Below are 23,554 nucleotides of genomic sequence, written 5' to 3' on the forward strand. Positions count from 1 at the left end.
TACACCTGGCTATTGTGTAGTCCAATCTTTCTGCAGTACATGGCCTGCATGTGGTGTATGAATCACTTTCTCATTTGACAGTGTTGGTCTGTAGTGCTCTGATTCTTGTGTTCTCTGCAATAAATGTGATGGGGCGGAATGAATTTATGCTTGGCTGTGAAGCAGTCGCATAAGGCTGGCTATAACCAGGTGCTGATATGATGGAGCATTGTGAATCAGCTTCAAGCGACTTCTAATTCTTTTTTTCCTAGAAGAACTGCGTAACTCGCTTTGCTGATTTGCCTGATGCCTCAGTTGTGGCTAAATGGGTAGCGCTATAACGTATCATGGATGTCGGACATCAGAAAGTACTACCGGACAATGGAGTTATATTTACTCTACTCTATATATGTATCATACAATTTATTGCAAGATAATATTTCTTTGTTTTTTTTCTTCTTATTTTATGGTAATCATGTCTGTCAATGTCTACATGCTATTTGTAAAATAAATTCTGATCTTTTAATAAATTTCCAGTGTCTTTGCCAATTTAAAGTCCCAATTTCTTTTGGGGGGGGGGGGGGGGTACAAACTACCTTACTCTGTTGTGGCTAAATTGACCATGTGATAACTGATGATGGGGAAACCAGGCAGATCTTTTATTCGATATGAGATCAAGATCTGATATTTTTCCTTTAATATTAAAAGGACCACAAAAGGCACTATATAGGAACAGTGGCACAGCCATCAACTCAGTTTATCTGGTGAAGATTTCTAAGAAAAGATTGGTGTCAGATTGTACTAGCTTTTTTGCAAAATTCCTGTATTTTGCAACACCTGATCGTGTGACTTGAACAACTGGAAATTTTGGACAATATTTCTACAAGTTGGTTAAATCGTGTCCTTAAATAGAGGTTATTAATCTCTAGGATAAGTGCATTGCCTATTTTAAAATACAGTATTTGTCAGCAATGATTGCTACAGGGTTTATTGTATTCCCTTAATAAACACTCCACAAATGGGGGAACTCTAAATGGAATCCAATCAACCTTGCTTGTGACAATAATTGAGATCTTTTTGCCTTATAGTAAATTAATCGGGCATCATGCCGTGGAAAATGAAAGTACACCACTATGTTTACTGGTTCTTTTAAATCTGTGAAATTTCAAATCGGGTGTTCCAGATTATGTGCCAAGGATCAGAGCCTCCTTTAAATGTATACACGTGGAAGTTGTTTGTTTGTTTTTTGTTTTTTTTTAAACCTCAGACATCTATGGTCTGGTGTGTGGGTTTTTTCTATTTTTATTTTTTGTTATTTGACATGTGTGGTATCATCATACCAAGAACAAGAGAGGCCCTCCAGAAAGAGCTGTGGATGCCCAGGAGTCTGGCAAGCGTTAAAACAATTGCCAAATTATATGAAATCAGTCATTCCACTGTAAGGAAAATTATTTACAAATTTTGTAGATTTCAAACTGTGAATTGTTCTAGGACTGGTCAGGCCAGCAACGTCAACCTAAAAGAGGACCATTTTGTTGCTAAAAGAAGTCTCTGAGAGATTCCCAAAATGTCATTGGGAGTTGTTCACGGAACTCTTGCAACATGCAGGGTCAAAGTGCATGCAAAGTGCTAGAAACATTAGAGGAAAAAATACAATTTTCCATTGAACATTTAGGAAACGAACAGGCATTCTGGAACATTGCACAGAAAACTGATTAAATCAGAGATAGTTGGTTGTTCACAATAACAGTGATGCCACAAACCAAAGACAATATTTCAGTGAAGAAAAGCTGTAAAGCATGGAAATGTTGTGGTTTGGGCTTACTTTCAAGGCCTGGGCAGCTTACAGTCTTTGAGGCAATAATACAATCTGCATCAAGTGTGCTTGATGAGAATGTAAAGCTAGGTTGAACCAGAGATGAGTTTTTCAACATGAAAATGATCAGAAGCACTCCAAAAAATTCCAACGGATTGGCTCAGTAAGAAGAAACTGAGTTATAAACTACCCTAGTCAAAGTCCTGATTTGATTCCTATTGAAATAGGGGGATTTTGAAATGGAAAGATCGCGCAGTGGGGTTGATTTACTAAAACTGGAGAGTGCAAAATTTTGGTACAGCTCTGCATGGTAGCCAATCCACCTCTTAACTTCTTCAGCATATAATTAGGCTTGACAAAAAACAAAAACTGGAAGTTGATTGGTTTCTATATAAAGCTGCACCAGATTTTGCACTTTTTCCAGTTTTTATAAATCATCCCCACTGGGCTGTAACAAAATGTCTACAAGAGGTACAAAATACTTAGAGGTAATTTCTGCTAAAGATGCCAATACCAGCTTTTGATGCCAAGGGTGTACTTTATTATAGTACATCTTTACATTATTTTATATGATGTTGAGCAAATTTTTTTTTTTTTTACTTGTGTATTCAAATACATCACCTTTTTTTTTATTTTTGACAATGTTTTAAATAAAGATCTAATATTTGTCTGCCCAAATAAGTTGGTTGACAGCTACCACAAAGTGTATATATAAGTTTTAACATTATTGTATACATCAACTTAAATGCATGATTATTGATCATATATACCTAAGGGAAAGAGGGTTGGAGATTGTAAATTACCTCTCAGGAAGCCTAGAATACAATGGATACATTGCCTTAATACACACAATCTACGAGTTTTGAACTCTGCATCTACATTTAATTTCTCTAACTTAGACCTTGCTGATATTTGTGATACTTAATTTTTTGTTTCAGATCTCAGTGGAAGAATATACTGTTGTGAACATGAATGCATTGTTTTTTCATTTATATTTTATGTTGTCAATATATATTGTAATATGTACAGTAGTTGGATTACAACTATCTTATGTTGCCTTCTTAGTTTTATGCTAGTTGACTGAAACCTGTTTGAATAGTATGGCAATTGATGCTGTTTCTGGTTCCTGTTTGTATACATTTGAAGTTTGTTACTTTATGTTTCCTAGCCTAATTAAATATATAATTTCATTTTTTTTTTTTTTTTTTGATTTAAGACAAAAACCCTGATTAAAAGCGCAAATTGTGGAAAATGAAAGTGAAAAATATTCAAGTGTAGCAGAATAGGGCTATGCTATGTAGTCAAGTACAGTTCTGTATGCATTTATGGATTTAAGAGTTGCTTTACATATTTTTTCATAATTTAAAAGTGTTGCATCTTCTGTGAATTTCAGACCACATTAATCATTACACTAGTACTCAAAATCAGTGTGGTCTTGGTTCCTCTAAAAATAAAACTATGTAGTCCATTAACCCGAGCTGAAACTGCAATTGATTTTCCTATGGTTTCTTTCCATTTGGATGAGCAAACAAGGATGTGCTGGTTTTACTAATAGTCTTTTTATCTGAGACGTATATAAGGTTGTTATCTGTAGATTTGAATTAGCCATACAAGGTTGTTATCTGAAAATCTGAATTAAGCATACAAGATGACATCTTTACAAATGGAGTTATATTTGGCAGTCTCTGAGTATTTTTAAAGGGGTAAAACACTCCTAAAATAGCTTTTTGCATTAAATGACTTTAAATATGTACAAAAAAATAAAGATGCTTTATAGCACCGGAAGATCCTAAAATCTTTACTGGAATTGATCTGAAGAAGTGAAGCGTGAAAAGGGACACTGTGTAATTCAGTATGAACAGGAATACTGTCAACTCAATGTAACGAGGTCACCGTTGTGCTAATAATGCAGTTTCTATATAAACGCATTATAAAGAACTGATTAAAGTATTTCAGTGGCACATTTTCATACCACAGTGCTTAAGCTTCGGTGGACTAAGCACATACTAGATGATATCATTTTGGTGCAGCCATCTATGAGGCCTGCTTTGAGTAGACCACTAACCACTGGTATGCCTGGAAAGAAAAACTCTGAAAACTGAAAAAAAAATTTCCAGAAAATAGCCGTTCCTTATAAGATATGGATTTAGTTAAAGGGTCCTGGTCACATGCAGTGTAGTGTTACTGCACAGAGGTGTTTGAATCATCACTAAAGGTTGTGTGGAGGTGTTGAACTTTTGCAATTCCACAGATGGGTTTTTCTCGAATAGAAAACTGGCTACAGGGGGGCAGCCAAAGGGTGGTGATGACTAACATGTATTCAGAATGGTCTGGAGTGGTAAGTGGCGTACCCCAAGGCTCTGTCCTGGGACCAATTCTGTTTAATTTATTTATATATTGTATATAGAGGATGTGATAAATGGCTCAATCTGTGTTTGCTGACCACACAAAAATAAGTAAGACAATAACATCACAGCAAGATATAGAAACATTACATGAGGACCTGCATAAATGAATGGAGTGGGCAACTAGATGGCAAATGAGGTTTAATATTGAAAAATATAAAGTAATGGACTTGGGGGTTAAAAACATAAACGCAAGTTACTAACTAGGGGGAGAACGCCTGGGGCTTTGGTAACCAAACCCAGCAGAATATTAGCATGCATTAAAGGGGGATTTACTCCAGAAATAAAACAGTAATCCTGCCACTTTACAAAACTCTGGTTAGGCCACATCTGGAGTATTCTGTTCAATTTTGGTCACCAATCCTCAGGAAGGATGAGCTGAAGAGAGTCCAGAGAAGGGTAGCAAAATGAATAAGGTGACTTGAGGACCTCAATTATGAGGAACAACTACAAGCACTAAATGTATTCTCCTTGGAGGAGATATGATAGTGATCTACAAATATCTCAATGATGAACTTGGGTAGGAAACTATTCGGTCTCAGGGAGTGTAAGACACAGGACCACACAATGAGACTGGAAGAGAAGCAGTTTAACCTTTAAGCTGCGTAGGGGGTTTTTCACTGTCAGGGCAGTAAGGTTGTGGAACTCTCTTCCACAATCGATGCGTCAGCAGGAAGTGTGGATAATTTTAAGACTCCTGGATGTGCATCTTGGCGAACACAATATACAGGGATATGGGAAATTATCTACATGAACACACCCACACAGGGTGAACTGGATGCACTATTTTCTTTATTCAAATTTACCAGCTATAACTTTGGACTGCCATTGCAAAACAAGCTGTGGAAATTCCTTAAATGGTATGGAGGCAAAGGTGGCCAGGGGATGCCCTAAAGAAGCATATGGGAAGGTCACTGTGATGCTTTCCTCATCTTTGCTCTAGTTCACACTTTCCTTAAAGCGGAGGTCCACCCTAAAGTGGACCTTCCGCTCATTGGAACCCTCCCCCCCCCTCCGGCGCCACAATTGGCACCTTTCAGGGGGGAGGGGGGTGCAGGTACCTGTACAGTACAGGTATCTGCACCCACTTCTGGCGTAGATTCTGCAGAAGGTACACCCCTTTCCACAGAATCTACGCCCCTTTCCGAAGGTCCCCCACTGCCTGCTGGGAAACACACGGATCTCAGAGACAGCGGGGACCATCCTTATTAAGCAGCGCAACTCGCGCATGCGCAGTAGGGAACCGGGAAATGAAGCCGAAAGGCTCCACTTCCTGATTCCCATACCCAAGATGGCGGCGGCAGCACCCGAGAGACGATCGAGAGATCGGCTTCGGGTGCCGACATCGCGGGCGCGCTGGGCGGGTAAGTGTCATTATTTTAAAAGTCAGCAGCTGCAGTATTTGTAGCTGCTGGCTTTTAAAAAAAAAAAAAAAAAAAAAACGGCGGACTCCCGCTTTAAGGCAATTTCTACCTAGGAAAAAGTTCAGTGAGTGCGACAGTCCTTGGGACTCCTATAGTTTGGCCTGACTTGTCACAGATAAATCCTGGTAATTGTAGGCAATATGTTATGAACTTCTTTGGTAAAAGAATATGCAGAAAAAAGAGATGGCAAGAGGAGCTTCAGTATGCTGGTTCCAAATTCAGGGACTTTAAAGCTAAATATCTACATGTGTGCTGTTTGCTTCTCTCAAATTATGTGGGACTCCAGATAATTTTTCTTTTCTGTTTTGGGTTTTTAAAGGAGAAGAGCGAAAACCTCACATTGTTTATAATTGCACTTTGTGCACTGCTGGGGATAATTTTACTTACTGGCTGTGAGAAGTTTTTCAAATGCCAAATGGGACATAGACAGTAATGAGCAACTTTTTTGCCCAGGTTCCAATCAATATTAAAGACAGCCCTGTCCTGTATGGTGTATGGTCACTGAGCGCCCACACTTCCTATATGGTCACTGGGACAAGAAGGGTAAAATCAGTGTATGGCCAACTTAAGACCAGGGAAGGTGTGCAAGTTTTGTTAGTCTATGGCTGTCTTTGTGTTGGGGAGATTTTCCTTACTTGCTCTCTGCACAGAAAGTGATGGGAAATGCTGCAGACTGGACAAAAGCACATTTTTAGTAGCATAGGGAAAGGTTAGAACGTCTAACATTGTTTTCATTTCTCTCCTGCTGACCAACCTGATGTCTTGTACAGTGTTACAAGCACAAAAAGGTGTTGGAAATCTCCCAAAAGAAGATAAAAAATAAAATAAAACTCTTTTGGCCGAAGTTAGGCATTAATAACTTTAAAGGGTAACTCCATTTTCGTAGGGTAAAAAAAAAAACAAATAAAGAAAAAATATTGCATATACATTGTGACACAAGTCTTATTGTAATTGAAAATTATTAAAAATTACCTTTCCTTTTCAATCTGCAGCACTGTAATTTTCTATAAAATGCAATGCAATATGGCAACTTGGAGGTGGTTCTGTACACAGAATGTGTACAGAATGCCCCCCAAAAACATAATTTCCTGCTTGTGTGATTTGACTCCCTGATTTTCCCAGGAGTATACAGAAAGATACAAGTCAGATATCAGGAATCCCCTGGAACAAAAATATTGTGGTGTGTGTGTGTGTGTGTGTGTGTGTGTGTGTGTATTTTTTGGTGAGATACTCCCTATACCTCTAAAGGGATGCAGGCCCAACAGCTTTCCTCATTAGTGCCCTGCCAGGTGCACAGCTGATTGATAATTCTGAAACCACTCCCATTAGACTCACTTTCCCACATGGCCACAGAGAAACGCATAGGGACTTCAAAATAACAAAAGTTAGGAATCTACATCAAAGTTTGTTAAAATCCTTGCAATGTCTCAACAAAAGTGTAGCTACACTTTAAGTACAGTACCGCCGTGTTGACATATTGTGGTATGAACAGAATCTGACAAATGATAAATGGTCCACAACATAACAGTCAGTTTCTGTCCTTCTTTCCAGCATCATCCCACATTTTCTGCAGATGCACAGTAACTCTAATTACCCTTAGTTAGGCATATCTGTCATTTCTATCCATGAGAGAAGCATTTATGAAATGCAAAGAGCCCACACCTACATAGGAAATAAACCCCATACCAGCTGCCCTGCCAGCTGTTTCTTATTGTCAGTTTGATAAGAATGGAAGAAGAGAGCTCTTAGCTCAGATGTTTAGGTTGATTTCAGATTCCATCCTAAAAATATTTTTCACAAGCCCCGCTATCTCATAAGTTATGAAAATGTTTCAGTTTTTTTAGCTTTAATTGGCAGGTACTATGCAGTAGGCTGCGCAGCCAAAATGTCAAATATCTTAATTTTTAACAAGATGCCCCTTGAGACTAACCTTTTCGATTGAGTTCATCTGGCTTGATGGAAGTTGTCTTGATTGTTGGTGTGCTGGTAAACACACATTAAAAGCAGCCAATTAGTCATCAGTGTACTTCTTTAAAGGGGCTAGCACAACTTCTGTCATTAATAAATATAATCGGACCCTGGCAAGCAATTAGGTTCAATATGTGCTAAGGAAAGTTAAACATTTAAAATCACGTTATATTTTTTTACAAGATGTACAGATACAATCAAACATCTAAGTAGAGGTCGACCGATATGGGTTTTTCTCTGGCCGATGCCGATGCCGATATTTAGAAATCATGGCGGCCGATAGCCGATATATGATGCCGATTTTTTTTGGGCCGATGTTAGGCCGATTTTATTTTATTTATTTATTTTTAATCCCCCTTGATCTAACAGACCTTTCCCACTGGGGCGTTAAGGCGCTTTTGGGCTAAAAATAGCGCCTGTAAAGTGCCTGCAAAATGGCTCCCCTGCAGTCTGTGTGAAAGACAGAGTGCTTTCACACTGAGGCGATGCGCTGGCAGGATCTTAAAAAAAAAGTCCTGCAAGCAGCACGTTTGGAGTGGTGTATACCGCTCCTCCACCACTCCTGCCCATTGATATGAATGGGCACCACTGCCGAAGCGCATGCAATGCGATTTGGCAGCGGTGCTTCATGGGCGCATTTAACCTCTTCCTTGGCCGCTAGCTGGGTTATATGTGCCCCACTAGCAGCCAAATAGCACCGCTAAAATGATGGTAAAGAGCCGCTAAAACTTGCGTTTTACCATCAACGTCTGCCCGCTCCAGTGTGAAAGCAGCCTTCATAAGTGATACAGAAAATTTCTTACACTTAAAGCGGAGGTCCACCCTAAAATGGACCTTCTGCTCATCGGATTCCTCCGGATAATCCAGGTAACTGCACCCACTTCCGGGCTAGCTCTCTGCGGAAAGGGGCGTACATTACGCCCCTTTCCGCAAGTGCCCGCCCCCTTCCGCAAGTGCCCCGCTGCCTGCTGGGAAACACACAGATCCCAGAGGCAGCGGGGACCGTCCTCATTGCGCAGCGCGGCTCGCGCATACGCAGTAGGGAACCGGGAAATGAAGCCGAAAGGCTCCATTTCCTGATTCCCATACCCAAGATGGCGGCGGCAGCACTCGAGTGTCGATCTAGAGATCGGCTTCGGGTGCCGACATCGCGGGCGCGCTGAGCGGGTAAGTGTCATTATTTTAAAAGTCAGCAGCTGCAGTATTTGTAGCTGCTGGCTTTTAAAAAAAAAAAAAAAACGCGGAGTCCCGGCGGACTCCCGCTTTAAACATTTATTAAACAAAACAAACCTCCAATCAGTTTACTTGTATGTATGATCTAGATAAAAAAAAAAACAAAAAAAAAACCTATATATTAAATAAAAACGGGTAGTCAAAACTTTTGGACAAAAAAAAAAAAAATGGGCTAACTTTACTGTTTTTATTTTATTTTTATTTTTTAAATGGTGTATTTTTTTCCCAAAAAAAATGCATTTGAAAGACCTCTGTGCAAATGCCGTGTGACATAAAATATTGCAACAACCGCTATTTTATTCCCTAGGATCTCTGCTAAAAAAATATATATAATTTTTGGGGGGTCTAAGTGATTTTCTGGCAGAAAATACAGGATTTTTACTTGTAAGCAACAAGTGTCAGAAAAGAAATGGTTAAACTGAGAACTTCTACACAGAGATGACTTCATTCATTCAGAAGTGTAAACATTGTATCATTTAGTTCTTTTCTTGGCAGTCTGCCCAGAGAGGAGGAAAGTGTTGCTATGACGACTAAGGGAACTCACACTGACTTCTTACAGAAGTCATTTCAAGTCCCGCTGTAGAATCGGCTTTTTATCAGCACAATCGGCCGATGCCGATTATTTAAAAAACGGCAAATATCGGCCGATATATCGGCCGGCCGATATATCGGTCGACCTCTACATCTAAGTGCAGACAAACTTTTTCTAAAATAAAATAACGCTTCTTGGTTCTAACTGGTTCTCCAGATAAATGTGTCCCATGTGCTGTGCTACTCAGATACTATGATAGCTTTTACTGGCCTTGGGCTAATCTATGCAAGAAAATGGTGGTTTGGTTAATAAAGGGGAAGGGAAACTTTGATTAAATATGTGATAATTGCTGTTCAAGCAGTGCGACTCTGTGGTCAGGCTATTTAAATATTATCAATCGATAAAGAAGCCCTCACTGACCTCTGTAGCTACAGGCACTGAAGTAATTCATTTTCAAAGTTCACAGCAAAAGTACTGATGTTGATCTCCCGGAGTTTAAATTTCCACTTGCCCCACTTTTAAAAAATTAGCCTTTTCCATTTTAGGCTTCAGCCCACTAAAAATGTTACCATGCAACTTCCTCTTTTAAAAATTCTTGCATCCTCCCTCCGTGACAGCGGGTGGGGGAATCTTTCCCCGCACCTGCTCTCAGACTTTAAAAAATGCGCCGCTGTGCAGGGCTCCTTCCGCAGGGCCGCATCATCCATTCACAAGGACATGGGAATGAGAGAACTACAAGTCCCGTCTTCAACCCCAGCAGATTGGTTATGGTTCTCAGTGAACTGCGAGGGCACTGATGAGCACCCTTGTAGTTCATTGACACTTCCCACAGCTTTCTAAATTAAAGCCCATACAGAGATACTGGCAGAAACCTATAGAAAGAGTCTGCAGGAGCCTGACATTGCACCTATGATCCACTGATCATGGGTGCAATGATCTTGCATGCTCCAAAGGCAAAAAAAAGTATACTTTACATGTTTTTTTGAAAAGGTGAACTTGGCAATTAAATGAATATCAACCCGCCTGCATTTTATATGCAATGCATAGAGTTTTTATGTGCACTATTGAGAGAAAGGACCCTAAGTTATGGTAAAACCATACAGGTTATGGTGAGAAGGGGGTAACCAAGGGACTGAATAACTTAGTTGTAAGTGGTTGTAAATCCTCTTTCCTTTTGTTATTTTTATCAACAAAAAAAATATGCCTATACTTGCCTGCTCTGTGCAATGGTTTGGCACAAAGCAGCCCCAATCCTTCTCTTCTGGGGTCCCCTGCCAGTGCTCCAGGCCCCTCCTCTTCATTGGGTGGCCCCACGGAAAGCTGTTTTCCTGGGGACACCGGTGCAGGCGGTGAATTTTGTCCAATTCATCAGGAACTGGCTGAAGTTTACTCAGTGTATGAGCATTGACCAGCTTAAGGGTCCATGCACACTGGCTTAAAAAAATGCTGCTCCTAGAGGTGTTCTAGCATTATTTTTTTTTTTTTTTTTTTTTATGCCTCTAGATCAGGGGTCTCAGACTGGCAGCCCTCCAGCTGTTGCGCAACTACAGGTCCCATCATGCCTCTGCCTGTGGGAGTCATACTTGTAACTGTCAGCCTTGCAATGCCTCATGGGACTTGTAGTTTTGCAACAGCTGGAGGGTCACCAGTTTGAGACACCTGCTTTAGAAGCAGCTAATGTTCTCCTATGTGTCCATTGACATTAGATTGTCTAGAGGCTTTTTCTTCAAAGCTCCGCAATTAGAGACAGAAAAAAACCTTCTTTGATTTGTGTTTTTGAGAGCATTTTTCTGACACAAAAAAAAGCGCTAAACACCATGCCCAGCTTTTATTTTTATTTTTTTTTGGCTAGTGTGCAAGAACCCTACACGGTCGGACATTCTGACAACAAAATCCGTCTGATTTTTTTCAGACGGATTTTGTCCGATACTGGTGTTGCATACACACGGTCGGACAAAGTTGTCAGAAAATCAGATTTTTCATAACGTGATGACGTTCGTTCGTTGCGACGGGACTACGTTGCGGCTAGTAGCCAATAGCTTTGGTCTCGTAATTTGATCTGAGCATGCATGGCACTTTGTCCGATCGGAATTCTCTACAAACCACTGGACAAAGTATGATCAGATCACGTTGTCGGAAAATTTTATATCCAGCTCTCAAACTTTGTTGGTCGGACATTCCGACGGAAAAATTCCGATGTAGCCCACACGCGGCCGGATTGTCCAACAACACGGTCCGATCGGACATTTTCTGTCGGAATGTCCGACCGTGTGTAAACGGCTAAGGGGTTCATTTACTAAAGCTAGAGAGGGCAACATTAGTCACAATTCTAGATAGAAACCAATCGGCTTCCAGGTTTCTTCAGGTTTCCAGGTTAGAAGCCGATTGGTTTCTAATCGGCTTCTAACCTGAAGAACCTGAAGAAACCTGGAAGCTGATTGGTTTCTATGCAGACTTGTGACTAATGTTGCCCTCTCTAGCTTTAGTAAATAAACCTCCTGTATGTCCATGTAATAGTCACTGAATATGGTAGTAAGAATCCAGTTTTGGATACTTTTCATTTGCCATGTGTAACCATATCTATTCTCTGCCAATTACATAAAGCCACTGCAAGTGTAATTTGGAGACTTCTCGCATAAAAATAAGGTTCTCTTGTCATGGACAATGCTTGATTTCTTACATTGACTAATGTAGATTATGTTAATTATTACTAAAATTAAAACAAAAAAGGTTCACAAAGTGTCTAATTACAAACCAAGAACCATCTAAATCCCAAAGCAGTCATAAGACTGTTCCTTAGAAGATGAAGGAAAGATGATTTTTCAAAAGTACAAATTATAACCATGGAATAAATGCTATGCTGAATTGGTTTCAAAATCCCTTATAAGGCTAGACAATGATTCATTTGTGGTCCCTGGTATACAAAACAAAGTAATAGGCTGCCCATACATGGCTAGATCATTCTCCGAGAACAGTCTGTGAGAAGTGTTTCCATTCTGGTATCAATTGTAGATCCACCAATCACAATCTGCATGTCACTCCCGGTTAGGATTTCTCTTGTATGCTTATGAGATTTGTGTGAATTTCAGATTAAGTTTGATTTGTATGTAGTTCTCCTAGTGACATTTCACTGGTTTATGATTTAAATGTTTGCCTACTGTTCTACTTTTAGAAAAATAAGGGTCATTGTGACCAATAGATCAGAAATGGTATTTCGCTTAATCTTCACAGAGGAAATAAACGCTTAGATTCCAAACAAGAAAAAAAATCTAATTATTTCACTTTTTTTTTTTTTCGCTGTGATATATTATTTTTTTTTAAATACCAGTCTGTCAGATCCCAATTAGTTGTTAGCTGGCGTGGGTGTATTATGTCTCAGCACCTGGCTGCATTCTGCTTTAGCTCTGTGATGTTTTTAAAAGTCGTATTAGCAAGGGATTCATCTCTTTATTTCCCGCAAGTGTGTATGTAGAGCGAAAAATTACATTAAAAGTCTATAGAAATTGGAAAAAAAATTCATGCACAGAAAATGCCTAGACTTCTTTTTATTGTTGCTTGCTAAAGTATACATTTGAATTTGACTAATTTGAAATAAGGCAGTGTATAACATCTGAAACTATCTTTCCATTTAAAAGTGGGCATTTTGATATTCTTCACTCTTCATGTCTATGCAATTGTTTGTGCTACTGCCGAATTCCTTTGTGTCTGGCTGAAGTTAATTCACGCTTTGTCAGTCCTTACTCCGTATAAACAGTAAAGCAGGCCTGAACATTTTCACCTGTCGGTCCCAGTGACGGATTGTATAGGAAAGAGCAGCAATACCTGCTTGCCTAAACACAATTTAAGGCCTCGCTTATCAAGCCATGTTCTGCACTGACGGCTCTTTGTGTCTGCCACAAGATTTACCTCTAGTTCCCAGTTCCATATGTACAGATGTGCTTGTAAGTTTACATACCCATGACAGAATTTGTAACTTTTTCAAAGTTTTCATGCCCTTCGTTCTTAATATTGTGTATTGCACCCATTACTTTTTTTGACAACTTGCAGTCGATAGTTGTGAATAAGGCCCTTGACTTTTTTTTATGATGTAAAGGAGGCCACTCTTAGCAAAAAGCCTCTAGGTCTTGTAAATCCTTTACTATCGAGTAGAGTTATGGTCCATGTGTAACTTCTGAGCTGATAGATGCTAATTAGATGCTAATTTTCCTTTAATATTTTCTGATAAAATGCTGCATTCATCTTGCCATCAATGTTCATGCACCAACAAAACCATCAGAACCAGTAGAGCTCCACTATGCTTCACAGAAAGGATACAGACCTTGTTGGCTCCTCTTGTTGACCTGCTTATACTTGTAGTGCCACTATAAGTAAAAAAAGGAAGATGTGCAGTGAGGAAAAATTTTTGACCCCCTACAGATTTTGTAAGTTTACCCACTTACAAAGAAATGAAGGGTCTATAATTTTTTATCATAGGTGTATTTTAAATGATAGAGACCGAATAACATCCAGAAAAAAAAAAAACATTAATACAAATGTTTATAAATTGAGTTGCAGTTCAGTGAGTAAAATAAGAATTTGCTTCCCAACCAAAACATCACTTAGTACTTACAGAGCTAAGATGTTCCTTGTAGTTGGTTACCAGGTTTGTACACATCACAGGATGGATTTTGGTCCACTTTTCTCTACAGATGTTCTATATAAATCCTTAAAGTGTTTGTTGCCCCCCCCCCCCAAAAAAGGGAAAAAAAAGAGAAGCAAATCCTGTTCCCTCAAAGCATGTTATACAGCACAGTGCTTGTGCTGTGTAATTTGGCCCCCTGTATCGCCAAAAAATAAATAAAAAAACCTGGTTGATCCTGCCTGCTTATACCCTCCCCCCTGTAAACTGACCATGGGTATTATGGCTGCTGAGCCCTGACCGTGGTCAGTTTTACATGCCTCTGTCATCCGCAGCCTTGCTCTGTCACCTATGTCCTCTTCCCCCCCCCCCCCCCCCGTCTGCTCATGCCAGCGCCCGCCCCCTCTGCTCCTTTCATATTTAATGTAAAATGCTTTCATCCCCTCTGTTTTGTAACAATAAGTTTCCCTGTATAAACTTATAGGTAACAGCGCTAAATTAACACAAAAGAAAAAAAGGACTAGCAGCTGACAGTTCATTGATAATTAAAAATATATAGTCCAAGGTGCAGCGCTTGTATATGTTATGGAACGTATATAAGCGCTGCACCTTGGACTAAATAAGTTCCCCTGTGCCTGTGTTATATAATAAATGTGCTTACCTGTACTGATAAGTCACATGATCAGGGAGTCTATGTGTTTTCAGCTCTCTCTCCTCTCTGACTGACAACAGCGGCAGTGCTCAGCCCCGCCCACTTGAACTGTCAGCTGGGCAGAGGAGAGAGGCACCTGAGGGCTAGGAACTGATGTGTTATCAGTATATATAAGCTTTATTTATTATATAACACAGGCACAGGGGCACTTCTTGTTATATTATAGAGGGGATAGGAGCATTTTTATAGAAGTGGCTTAACAGCCACTTTATGGTTTCTTGACTGTCGCTTGGCAACTCAAAGTTTCAGTTCCCTCCATAAATGTTCTATATGATTAAGGTCTGGACACTGACTAAGCCACAGCATGACCTTTTAAGTGCTTCTTCTTGAGCCACTCATCTGTTGCCTTGGGATATGTTTTGTGCCATTGTCATGCTGGAAGACCCATCCTTGACTTTTAGCAGATAAACAGCTCATAGCATAATGTTTTCACCTCTGTGCTTGACTGTAGGGATGGTGTTCTTGGGGTCATAGTAACCATTTTTCTTCCTCCAACCAAGCAAGTCGAGCTAATGCAAAAGAGCTCCATTTTGGTAGTCTCTGAACACAGCAATTTCTCCCAATCCTTTTCTGCATCATTTACATGTTCATTGGCAAACTTCAGACAGCCTGTACATGTACCTTCATCAGGGGGACCTTGCGGGAGCTGCAGGATTTATATCCATGGCAGCTTATTTATGTTACTAATGGTTTGTTTGGTGGCTGTGGTCCGAACTGCCTTTAGATCATTCACAAGCTCCTCCCATGTAGTTCTGGGCTGATCCCTCACTTTTATCATCCTCATCCTTGCCCCATAAAATCTGCAGAGTCAAAACATTTTTTCCCCCACTGTATATTTTCCTGCTTTTGCTCAGGATTGGGGGGGGGGGGGCTGGCATGAAATTTCACCATCCAGTGTCAGCCTTGCACCACTCCGCAAGCCATGCCCTCTGACATGTTTCGCCCTGCCCACCGGAGCTTAGTCATAGTGGTGATTAGTGACTCCTCTGCATGCATTTGTGGTTGTAACCTTAAAGTTAATTTTTTAAACAATCATTCCAAAGTATTTTGTTTCAAAAGTTTTGATCTCCTTTCTAAGTGTTGTTTTGCTATATTGTAAGCAGACTGATTTGTGGCACTTGTGCAGCAAAACTGTTAATATATACATAGGTATACAGCCCTGACCAAACGTTTTGGAATGACACAAATATACATTTTTCACAAAGTCTTCAATTTTTATGATGGCAATTTGCATATACTCCAGAATGTTCTGAAGAGTGATCAGATGACTTGCAATTAATTGCAAAGTCCCTCTTTGCAATGACATGGCCTTCACCCCCCAAAAAAACCTTTCCACTGCATTTGAGCCCTGCCACAAAAGGACCAGCTGACGTGTCAGTGATTTTCTTGTTAACACAGGTGTCCGTGTTGACGAGGACAAGGCTCAAAATCACTCTGTAATGCTGATTTGAATTAGAACAGACTGGAAGATTTAAAAGTAGGGTGGTGCTTGAAATCATTGTTCTTCCTCTGTCAATCATGGTTACCCGCAAGGAAACCTGGGCGACCATTTATCAGATCATCAACAACTTCAAGGAGAGAGGTTCAATTGTGAAGAAGGATTTAGAGCACCCAAGAAACTATAGGAAGAGCCAGGACTGTCTCCTGCAGTTGATTCAGCTGGATTTGGGCCCCACCAGCGCAGAGCTTGCTCGGGAAGAACAGTTTGGTGATGAACACTGCCTTTTCCAGCATGATGGAGCACCTTGCCATAAGGCAAAAGTGATAACTAAGTGGCTTGGAACGAAACATAGAAATTTTGGGTCCATGGGCAGAAAACTCCCAAGACCTTAAAGTGATTGTAAGGGTAAGCTCTCTCCCGGGGGTTACCTTGCGGGCGTGCTCCCGAGTCAATCATTCGGCATCCATAGCCACCGAATGTATGACTCGGGCCCCAACGGCTGCACTACTATCAGTTTATCCAATCAGGACACAAGGCACCTTTTAAAGCCTAGAATAAAGGTGAAAAAACGCCGAGCATTTACAACCCCTTTTAATCCCAATGAAAACTTGTGGTCAATCCTCAAGAGGCGGGGGAACAAAAAACCCCACAAATTCTGACAAACTCCAAGCATTGATTATGTCAGGATGTGGTCCAGAAGTTTGAGTGACAGCATGCCAGGGCGAATTGCAGAGGTCTTGAAAAAGAAGGGTCAGCACCGAAAATATTGATTGCATAAACTTCATATAGTTGTCAATTAAAGCCTTTGACACGTATGAAATGCTTGTAATTCTACTTCAGTATACCATAGTAACATCTGACAAAAAGATCTAAAAACGCTGAAGAAGCAGTCTTTTGACCAGGGCTGTACACATACACACCACACCTTGTAAAAGAACCCATTCAGTTTAAAATAGAAATGAAAGACAAAACGTGTGTGTGTGTGTGTGTGTGTGTGTGTGTGTGAGATATATAGACCAAGATAAACTTATTTGGTTCAGATGATGTCAGGTGTGTGTGTGTGGCAGCAACCAGATTAGGACAACAAAGACATCAAGAATGGTAGTAGGAGTATCATTGTCTGGGGCTGCATGAGCGCTGCCGGCACTGGGGAGCTACAGTTCATTGAGGGAACCATGAATACCAACATGTACTGTGACATACTAAAGCAGAGCATCCCCCTCCCTTCGGAGAGTGGGCCGCAGGGCAGTAGTCCAACATAACGACCCCAAACACACCTCCAAGACGACCACCACCTTGCTAAAGAAGCTGAGGGTAAAGACAATGGACTGGCCAAGCATGTCTCCAGACCTAAATCCTATTAAATATCTGTGGGGCATCCTCAAAATATTATCACTTTGGGTCCAATTTGGACATTTTCACTTAGGGGTGTACTCACTTTTGTTGGCAGCGGTTTAGACATTTAATGGCTGTGTGTTTAGTTATTTTGAGGTGACAGCAAATGTACACTGTTATACAATTTTTACACTCACTACTTTACATTGTAGCAAAGTGTACATTCTTCAATGCTGTCACATGGAAAAAGAAAAAAAAGAAAGTATATATATATATATATATATATATATATATATATAAAATATGATATCATTTGTAAAGCATAGCTAGAGAACTGACCACAGTATGTTCCCCTCCTGCTTTAGTGTAGTTCAATTTTAATAGGAAAGCAGAGGGACTGGCGGGAACACCAGGAATTTCACACAAATGAAGCAATGCAAAGAGAACAGAATACTTTTTCATACAAGTACATGGTACAGCAGGTACATATCAGGAATTTGAAACGTTGGGTTTACATGCTAAACATTGTCCAGAATGTTTTTAGGATACGTACCCTCATCTGTATGATGAAACACGTAGGGCGGGGACCTCTGATGACATCATATCAATTTATTGGAACACACACTGGCTCTAGGGGACATGGAGCAGCGACGGACATCCTTCTTCTGGTGAATTGTCCAATTCCTGGTACCAGGCAGGCAGTGCACCTTATTTGTAAGTGTATGCTACTTCTGGATTTTTAAACCACGAATATACAGATGAGCTATGTTGTTCCACCTGGTTTTTCTTCTCATCTGAGTCTCCTATTTGAGATGTGGAGCCACAGCAGATTGACAATGGTATAGCAATGAAAAAAAACCTGATTGACCTGTCTGAGTGCAGGCTCAGAGGATCCGCGACAGTGGGTGAGTGCATACCCTGCTGGAGGCACAAGTGGTGAATGCATGGAAGCACAGAGCAAGCAAGTCACTACAGCACTAGTCACTTATGGGCTTTTGTATTTGATGGACTTTTTATCCCATTTATAAAGACTTGCACCATATGTGTTTTTGGTATTGGTATCAAGTGTCAAAGGCATTTTATCATTGCATTTTTGCACAAGCTTTTGTATTGGTATTAAGTATCAAAGGATCTTTATAATGCAATTTTTGCACAGGTTTCTTGTACACAGAGGGTACACGCAAGGAAACCTTTTATTTATTGCAAGTTTACTTTTAAACATGTACAAGTGCAACTGTTGAACATTTTAATATATTTTTTAACAATATACTTTGTTATATGGGATGTTGGTGGTAATGGGTCTAGACAGCATATTTTGCTAGACCTGCTATGTCACGGTTTTATTTATTTGAGAGCTTATCATGTTTTGAATCATGGAAAGCAGACCGATGCTGGTACACATGGCCTATACAATTTGATGTCTGCCCAAGAAAGTTTGCTCACCTAGCATGAGATGCCAGACATTTTGAGAAGTATGTTTGTTTGATTTCAAATATATTTCAACCTTCACATAAATGTTCCCTTTGTCCAGAATAGCTATATGGACTTTTTTCTTTTTAGTTAAACCTTTTCCTTAAATATTCCCTTGTCTATTCCAGAATGGCCCTAGTAGGCGCATGGAATCTTACTTTTAAATTCAACCCCTTTTCCAGTAACGTGTTATTACCTCACTTGTTAGGCCAAGTCTCTAGTGTCTGCACTGAATATTTCTTTTCCATAAACTCCAATACTTAAAACTTTTTCAGTTTTAGAAGTACGTGCACCATGCCTGTGCACCTCACACCTCTCTACCAATTCTACTTTCTACACTCTTACCATATACACAGGAGCATATCTTCCTCCAGTGACATGGCCTATCCTATGCCTTCCTTGTGGACGCCAATCTCTGTTCATGTTGCGGAACTGTGCATCATTGTGTTAGCTTTCAGTTCACAGGGAAAATCTTATGCGTGACAGTGCTGTCTCTGTTTAGGTAGCTGCTCAAGGAACATTGTTACTCTAGGACTAGAAGAAAAAATGGAGATTGAAGAAAAGAAGCAGGAACAAAGAATAGCTCTGGAACAAGTAGAACATTAGTGGAGGTAATTTTTATGAATATTTATTTTTAGGTTTTATTACACTTTACCTGCAGACTTATTTGCTTCCATGGGATCCAGAACCAGGTCAGTGTATCAATGTGCTTTATTTTAATTGTTCATAGGAAAAAGTTTGGGTAATCAATGGGAAAATGTATTGCTATCAAGTACTATTTTAAAGCAAAGTTGTGGTTAGAAATATAAAGTTACATCCTCACTTACACTGGACAGCAGGCAACCCCAAGTTCCTGCTTTCCTGGTTGCTATTCTTCTAACATTTCCACGTCATCTTCACGTACCAGGGCACTCTGATATGCAAATAGTGACTAACTTCCATGAGAACTTCTGCTCTGGCCTCTCCCTTCCCACTGTTGCTTCTTGCCTATCACTGAAAGGTGGCCTCAGGAACCGATATTGAGGTGTGATATATTTCTGGCCTTGGGTTTGAATTAAAAAAAATGTCCATTGTTTCCTACAGTGAGACTGAAATCTGTAACAATTCAGCTACTTAGAGTTTGTTGCAGAGGAGTACTATGAATGAATTCAAACTGTCATAAATACTCCTGGGATGTGAGATATGTTTGACATCCAAGCTTGTGTGTATCTTGAGGATTAGAGCTTGTGCAACATTACACTAAGCATTCCTGAAAATGGAATATTAAACTGCAGTCAATAAATCTCTAAGCAACGTTTTTTTTTTATATATTTTTTTTCCAAACCCAATATCACATGAGATCATGTGTTTTTTAACTCTGAATTCTCACTAGGGAAAAAAATAACTCTGCTTCAGTGCTAGCTATGACAGACAAAGTAAATGCCAATGTACTTCAGTATTAAAAATGGAATGTATCTGTGTATAGTGTTGTCTGTTAAGCTCAGTACAAACTGCACGTTTTTTTTTTTTTTTTTTCCTTTCGTTCAGCGGGTTGAACAAAAAAAATTGACAGACCACTGTACCAACACAAACAATGTTGGTTCTGCGATCTCCCCCGCTGTGTTATTGTATTCTGACAGGGGGTACTCCCACCTCCCGTTCACCCCCCCCCCCCCCAGTCAGAATATGCTGATCAGTGAATGCTGGTTTTCCAGCATGGCCCTCCAGCAAAAGCCGGTTGACCGACTTCTATTGGACTGGCTGCTGTACACACTGACCAAAAATCGTCCGGTTCTGGCTGTCAGTGTGTACCCTGCTTTAGCTGTTCAGAGTCATTCAGGAAGAGTGGGATACCACTCCATTGCAAACCTATTTTACAATTCACGTTCAGTTAAAGTGGGTGTAAACCCACCGCTCATCGTTATAAACCAATGTCATACTGTTAGTCTATATGTATATGCATGCCTCCTGCATGTATCCCTACCCTTTGAAATGTCGCCCCCTTCTGCAGTTGGAGCCCCACAACTCCAGAATCAGCGGGCGGGTCTATTTTCTGAAACTCGGTGGGCAGAGTCGTGACATCACCAGACTCCCCGGCCACCTGTACACTCCCCTTGGCTAGGCAGCTTTGTGAGGGCTAACCTCGGGCCTGGAGAGAGAAGCAGAGCACATTCTGGGCAGAAGCAGAGCGTGCTCACGGGCCCCTGTCTCCTGCGCATGTGCCGAATAAGGCATTATTCAATAGAACACGGGCATAGTGTTTGAGCGGGGCTCTGCACTCTGTCATAGGTGGATGGAGGGGAGTCTGGGTGGTCCTTTATCTAGATCATGGAGACTGTCTGCTCTCATGCTTGTGCATGAGCTAAGGAAATGAGATGTCAGTCACAGCACAGGGGAGTAACGGCACATATTTTATCTGTGTGTTGTTTTTGTTTCTTACTGAAAAAAGATAAAAGAATTGCTCAGAGCTGGATTAACTTTGTGGCAAAACTGAGCAAAGATGATATGACATCCTCTAATGTACCAGGTAGAAGTCTTCTTTCAACAAAAATTTTGGGGGTTTAAAACCATTTTAAACTAATTATGGCACAAAACAAAGGGAGGCAAAACCTTCCTATGCTATTGGTAGTACAATACAGTCTTCCTATATCGGTGATAGGGAGCTCTCTGCATATGTTAAGACTACATAATGAACCCTCCCTATTGACTCTCCTATACAAGCCCAAACATATGTAGGAATTAAATGGTCTTATATCAGACTTTGTTTACCCCTCAGTCAGAGCCAGATTTACCAGTAGGCGCACAGTAGACATTAGAGACATGGAGGCCAATCTTCCATATAAATTTATTGGCTACACATCTTTTTTTTCCAGCTGATTAATTACACATATTGCATAAAAGTGAATTGGACAGCTCAACAATGTGTTCTTAGGCAGGTTAGGGCAACTATTAAAAAAAAGTTCTGTGTATTTGTCTCCTATACTTGGATATGGTTTTCCTCTCTCAAAAGCTTTTCACATGGACCACATGAAATAGAAAGGCAACTGTATAGTACTTTCTGTATAAATCATTTATTAAAATACCCCCATAAAATTACACTTACAAGAAGTTGGGGTATGGGGGATTGATAAGAGTAGTATATGTAGGTTCCGTCGGCCAGATGAGGTGGGTGGGTACACATAATTTCAAGCCTTCAGAGGAGATGCCAGTTAGGTTGCCATGATGACGCTAACTGATAAAAGAGCTGGGGTAATTGGGCTGTTCCATCCTGCTGAAAAAGCTATCCTATTGGCGACACGTGTATAGGAGGGAGGAGCCCATCCCTGAATTGTTACGTGATCACGGAGAGCCTGAGTAGTGTGGTGAGCTCAAGAGCGAGATATTAAAAAAAAAATGCATTTTTTTTTATTTAACTTCTTGTAAGTGCAATTTTATGGGGGTATTTTAATAAATGATTTATACAGAGAGCATTATGCAGTTACGTTTCTATTTCATGTGGTCCATGTGAAAAGCTTTTGAGAGAGGAAAACCATATCCAAGAATGAGAGAGGAGATGACTATCCCTGAGGGATTGGTTGGAGTTGTAATAAAGATGAGCCTGTGATTAATAGGAGTGAAGTGAGAGCACAATTCACCTGTTGGCAGAAACGCTTGCTTTAGATGAGGAGCACAGCGATGGATTAATACACATTATAAAGACTTTGATTATATGTTTATTTATTGTACTTTTCAATTTTTGTTTTATCAAGTCAGTTTAATTTAGTGTTATACATTGTATGTACAGTGGAGTGGATTGTATGAGAATAGCACTGCACCATTTATATATGCAATTTTCTATTTGTTTGGTGTAGTGAATCACTAATGGGTGTACAGCAGCTATTTCATATTTTTAGATTTCATATTTATTATTATTATTATTCATTAATATTATTTAAAGTAATATTTTGAGATTTGTGAATGTTTTAGCCCTTGTACACACGGTCGGTGATTCCGACGGAATGTGTCCGATCGGACCGTATTGTCGGATAATCCGACTGTGTGTGGTCTCCATCGGACTGTTTCCGTCGGAATATCCGACGGACCAAGTTTTCCAACTTGTCTATAAAATTTTCCGACAACATGCTCCGATCGGACATACTCCGATCATGTGTAGCCTACTCCAACGGACAAAGTGCCACGCATGCTCAGATCAAATTCCTAGACCAAAGCTATTGGCTACTAGCCAGAACATAGTCCCGTCGTAACGAAATAAAGTCATCACGTTATGTACAATCGGATTTTCCGACAACTTTGTCCGAGCGTGAGTATGCAACAGTTTCTGACAAGATCCGTTGGACAAAATCCAACGGATTTGGTTGTCAGAATGTCCGACCGTGTGTACAAGGGCTTAGTATAAAGGTCACTGATTTTGTTTTGTGTTTTTTAGGATACCAGGTAGCAGTGATTGTTTGTTTGTTTGTTTCACTTTATTTACATCTAGAGAAATGTTGCTTTGGGTGGTAAAGGTTGGGTGCCTGCTGGCTCCATTGATGGAAATCTGGTTCTTTCTGTTTTAATTTTGTTGTGGCTCTGTGCCAGAACTTTTGTCACAAGAATACTGATGATGCATCGTTATATTGTCTTAGGCCTCTTTTGATATATA

At 40.2% G+C, this 23,554-nt stretch overlaps 1 protein-coding gene across 4 annotated transcripts in view; it reads left to right on the forward strand.

The window, feature by feature from the left end:
* The window catches only part of MARCHF3 (membrane associated ring-CH-type finger 3), a 293,810-nt gene that overhangs the window by 48,200 nt on the left and 222,056 nt on the right, over nucleotides 1-23,554 (forward strand). Inside the window, exon 2 of one of the 4 annotated variants that reach the window (XM_077462158.1) lies at nucleotides 19,436-19,544. The exons of 2 other annotated variants lie outside the window; for them this stretch is intronic. The gene's annotated coding sequence lies outside the window, so the exon portion shown is untranslated. The remainder of the gene's footprint in view (nucleotides 1-19,435; nucleotides 19,545-23,554) is intronic. One more of the 4 variants, XM_077462160.1, reaches the window with a different exon arrangement.

This window comes from Lithobates pipiens, unplaced genomic scaffold (genome assembly GCF_037356315.1).
Source record: "Lithobates pipiens isolate NorthernLeopardFrog02 unplaced genomic scaffold, aLitPip1_a1.2 Scaffold_3, whole genome shotgun sequence".
NCBI classification, from domain to species: Eukaryota; Metazoa; Chordata; class Amphibia; order Anura; family Ranidae; genus Lithobates; species Lithobates pipiens.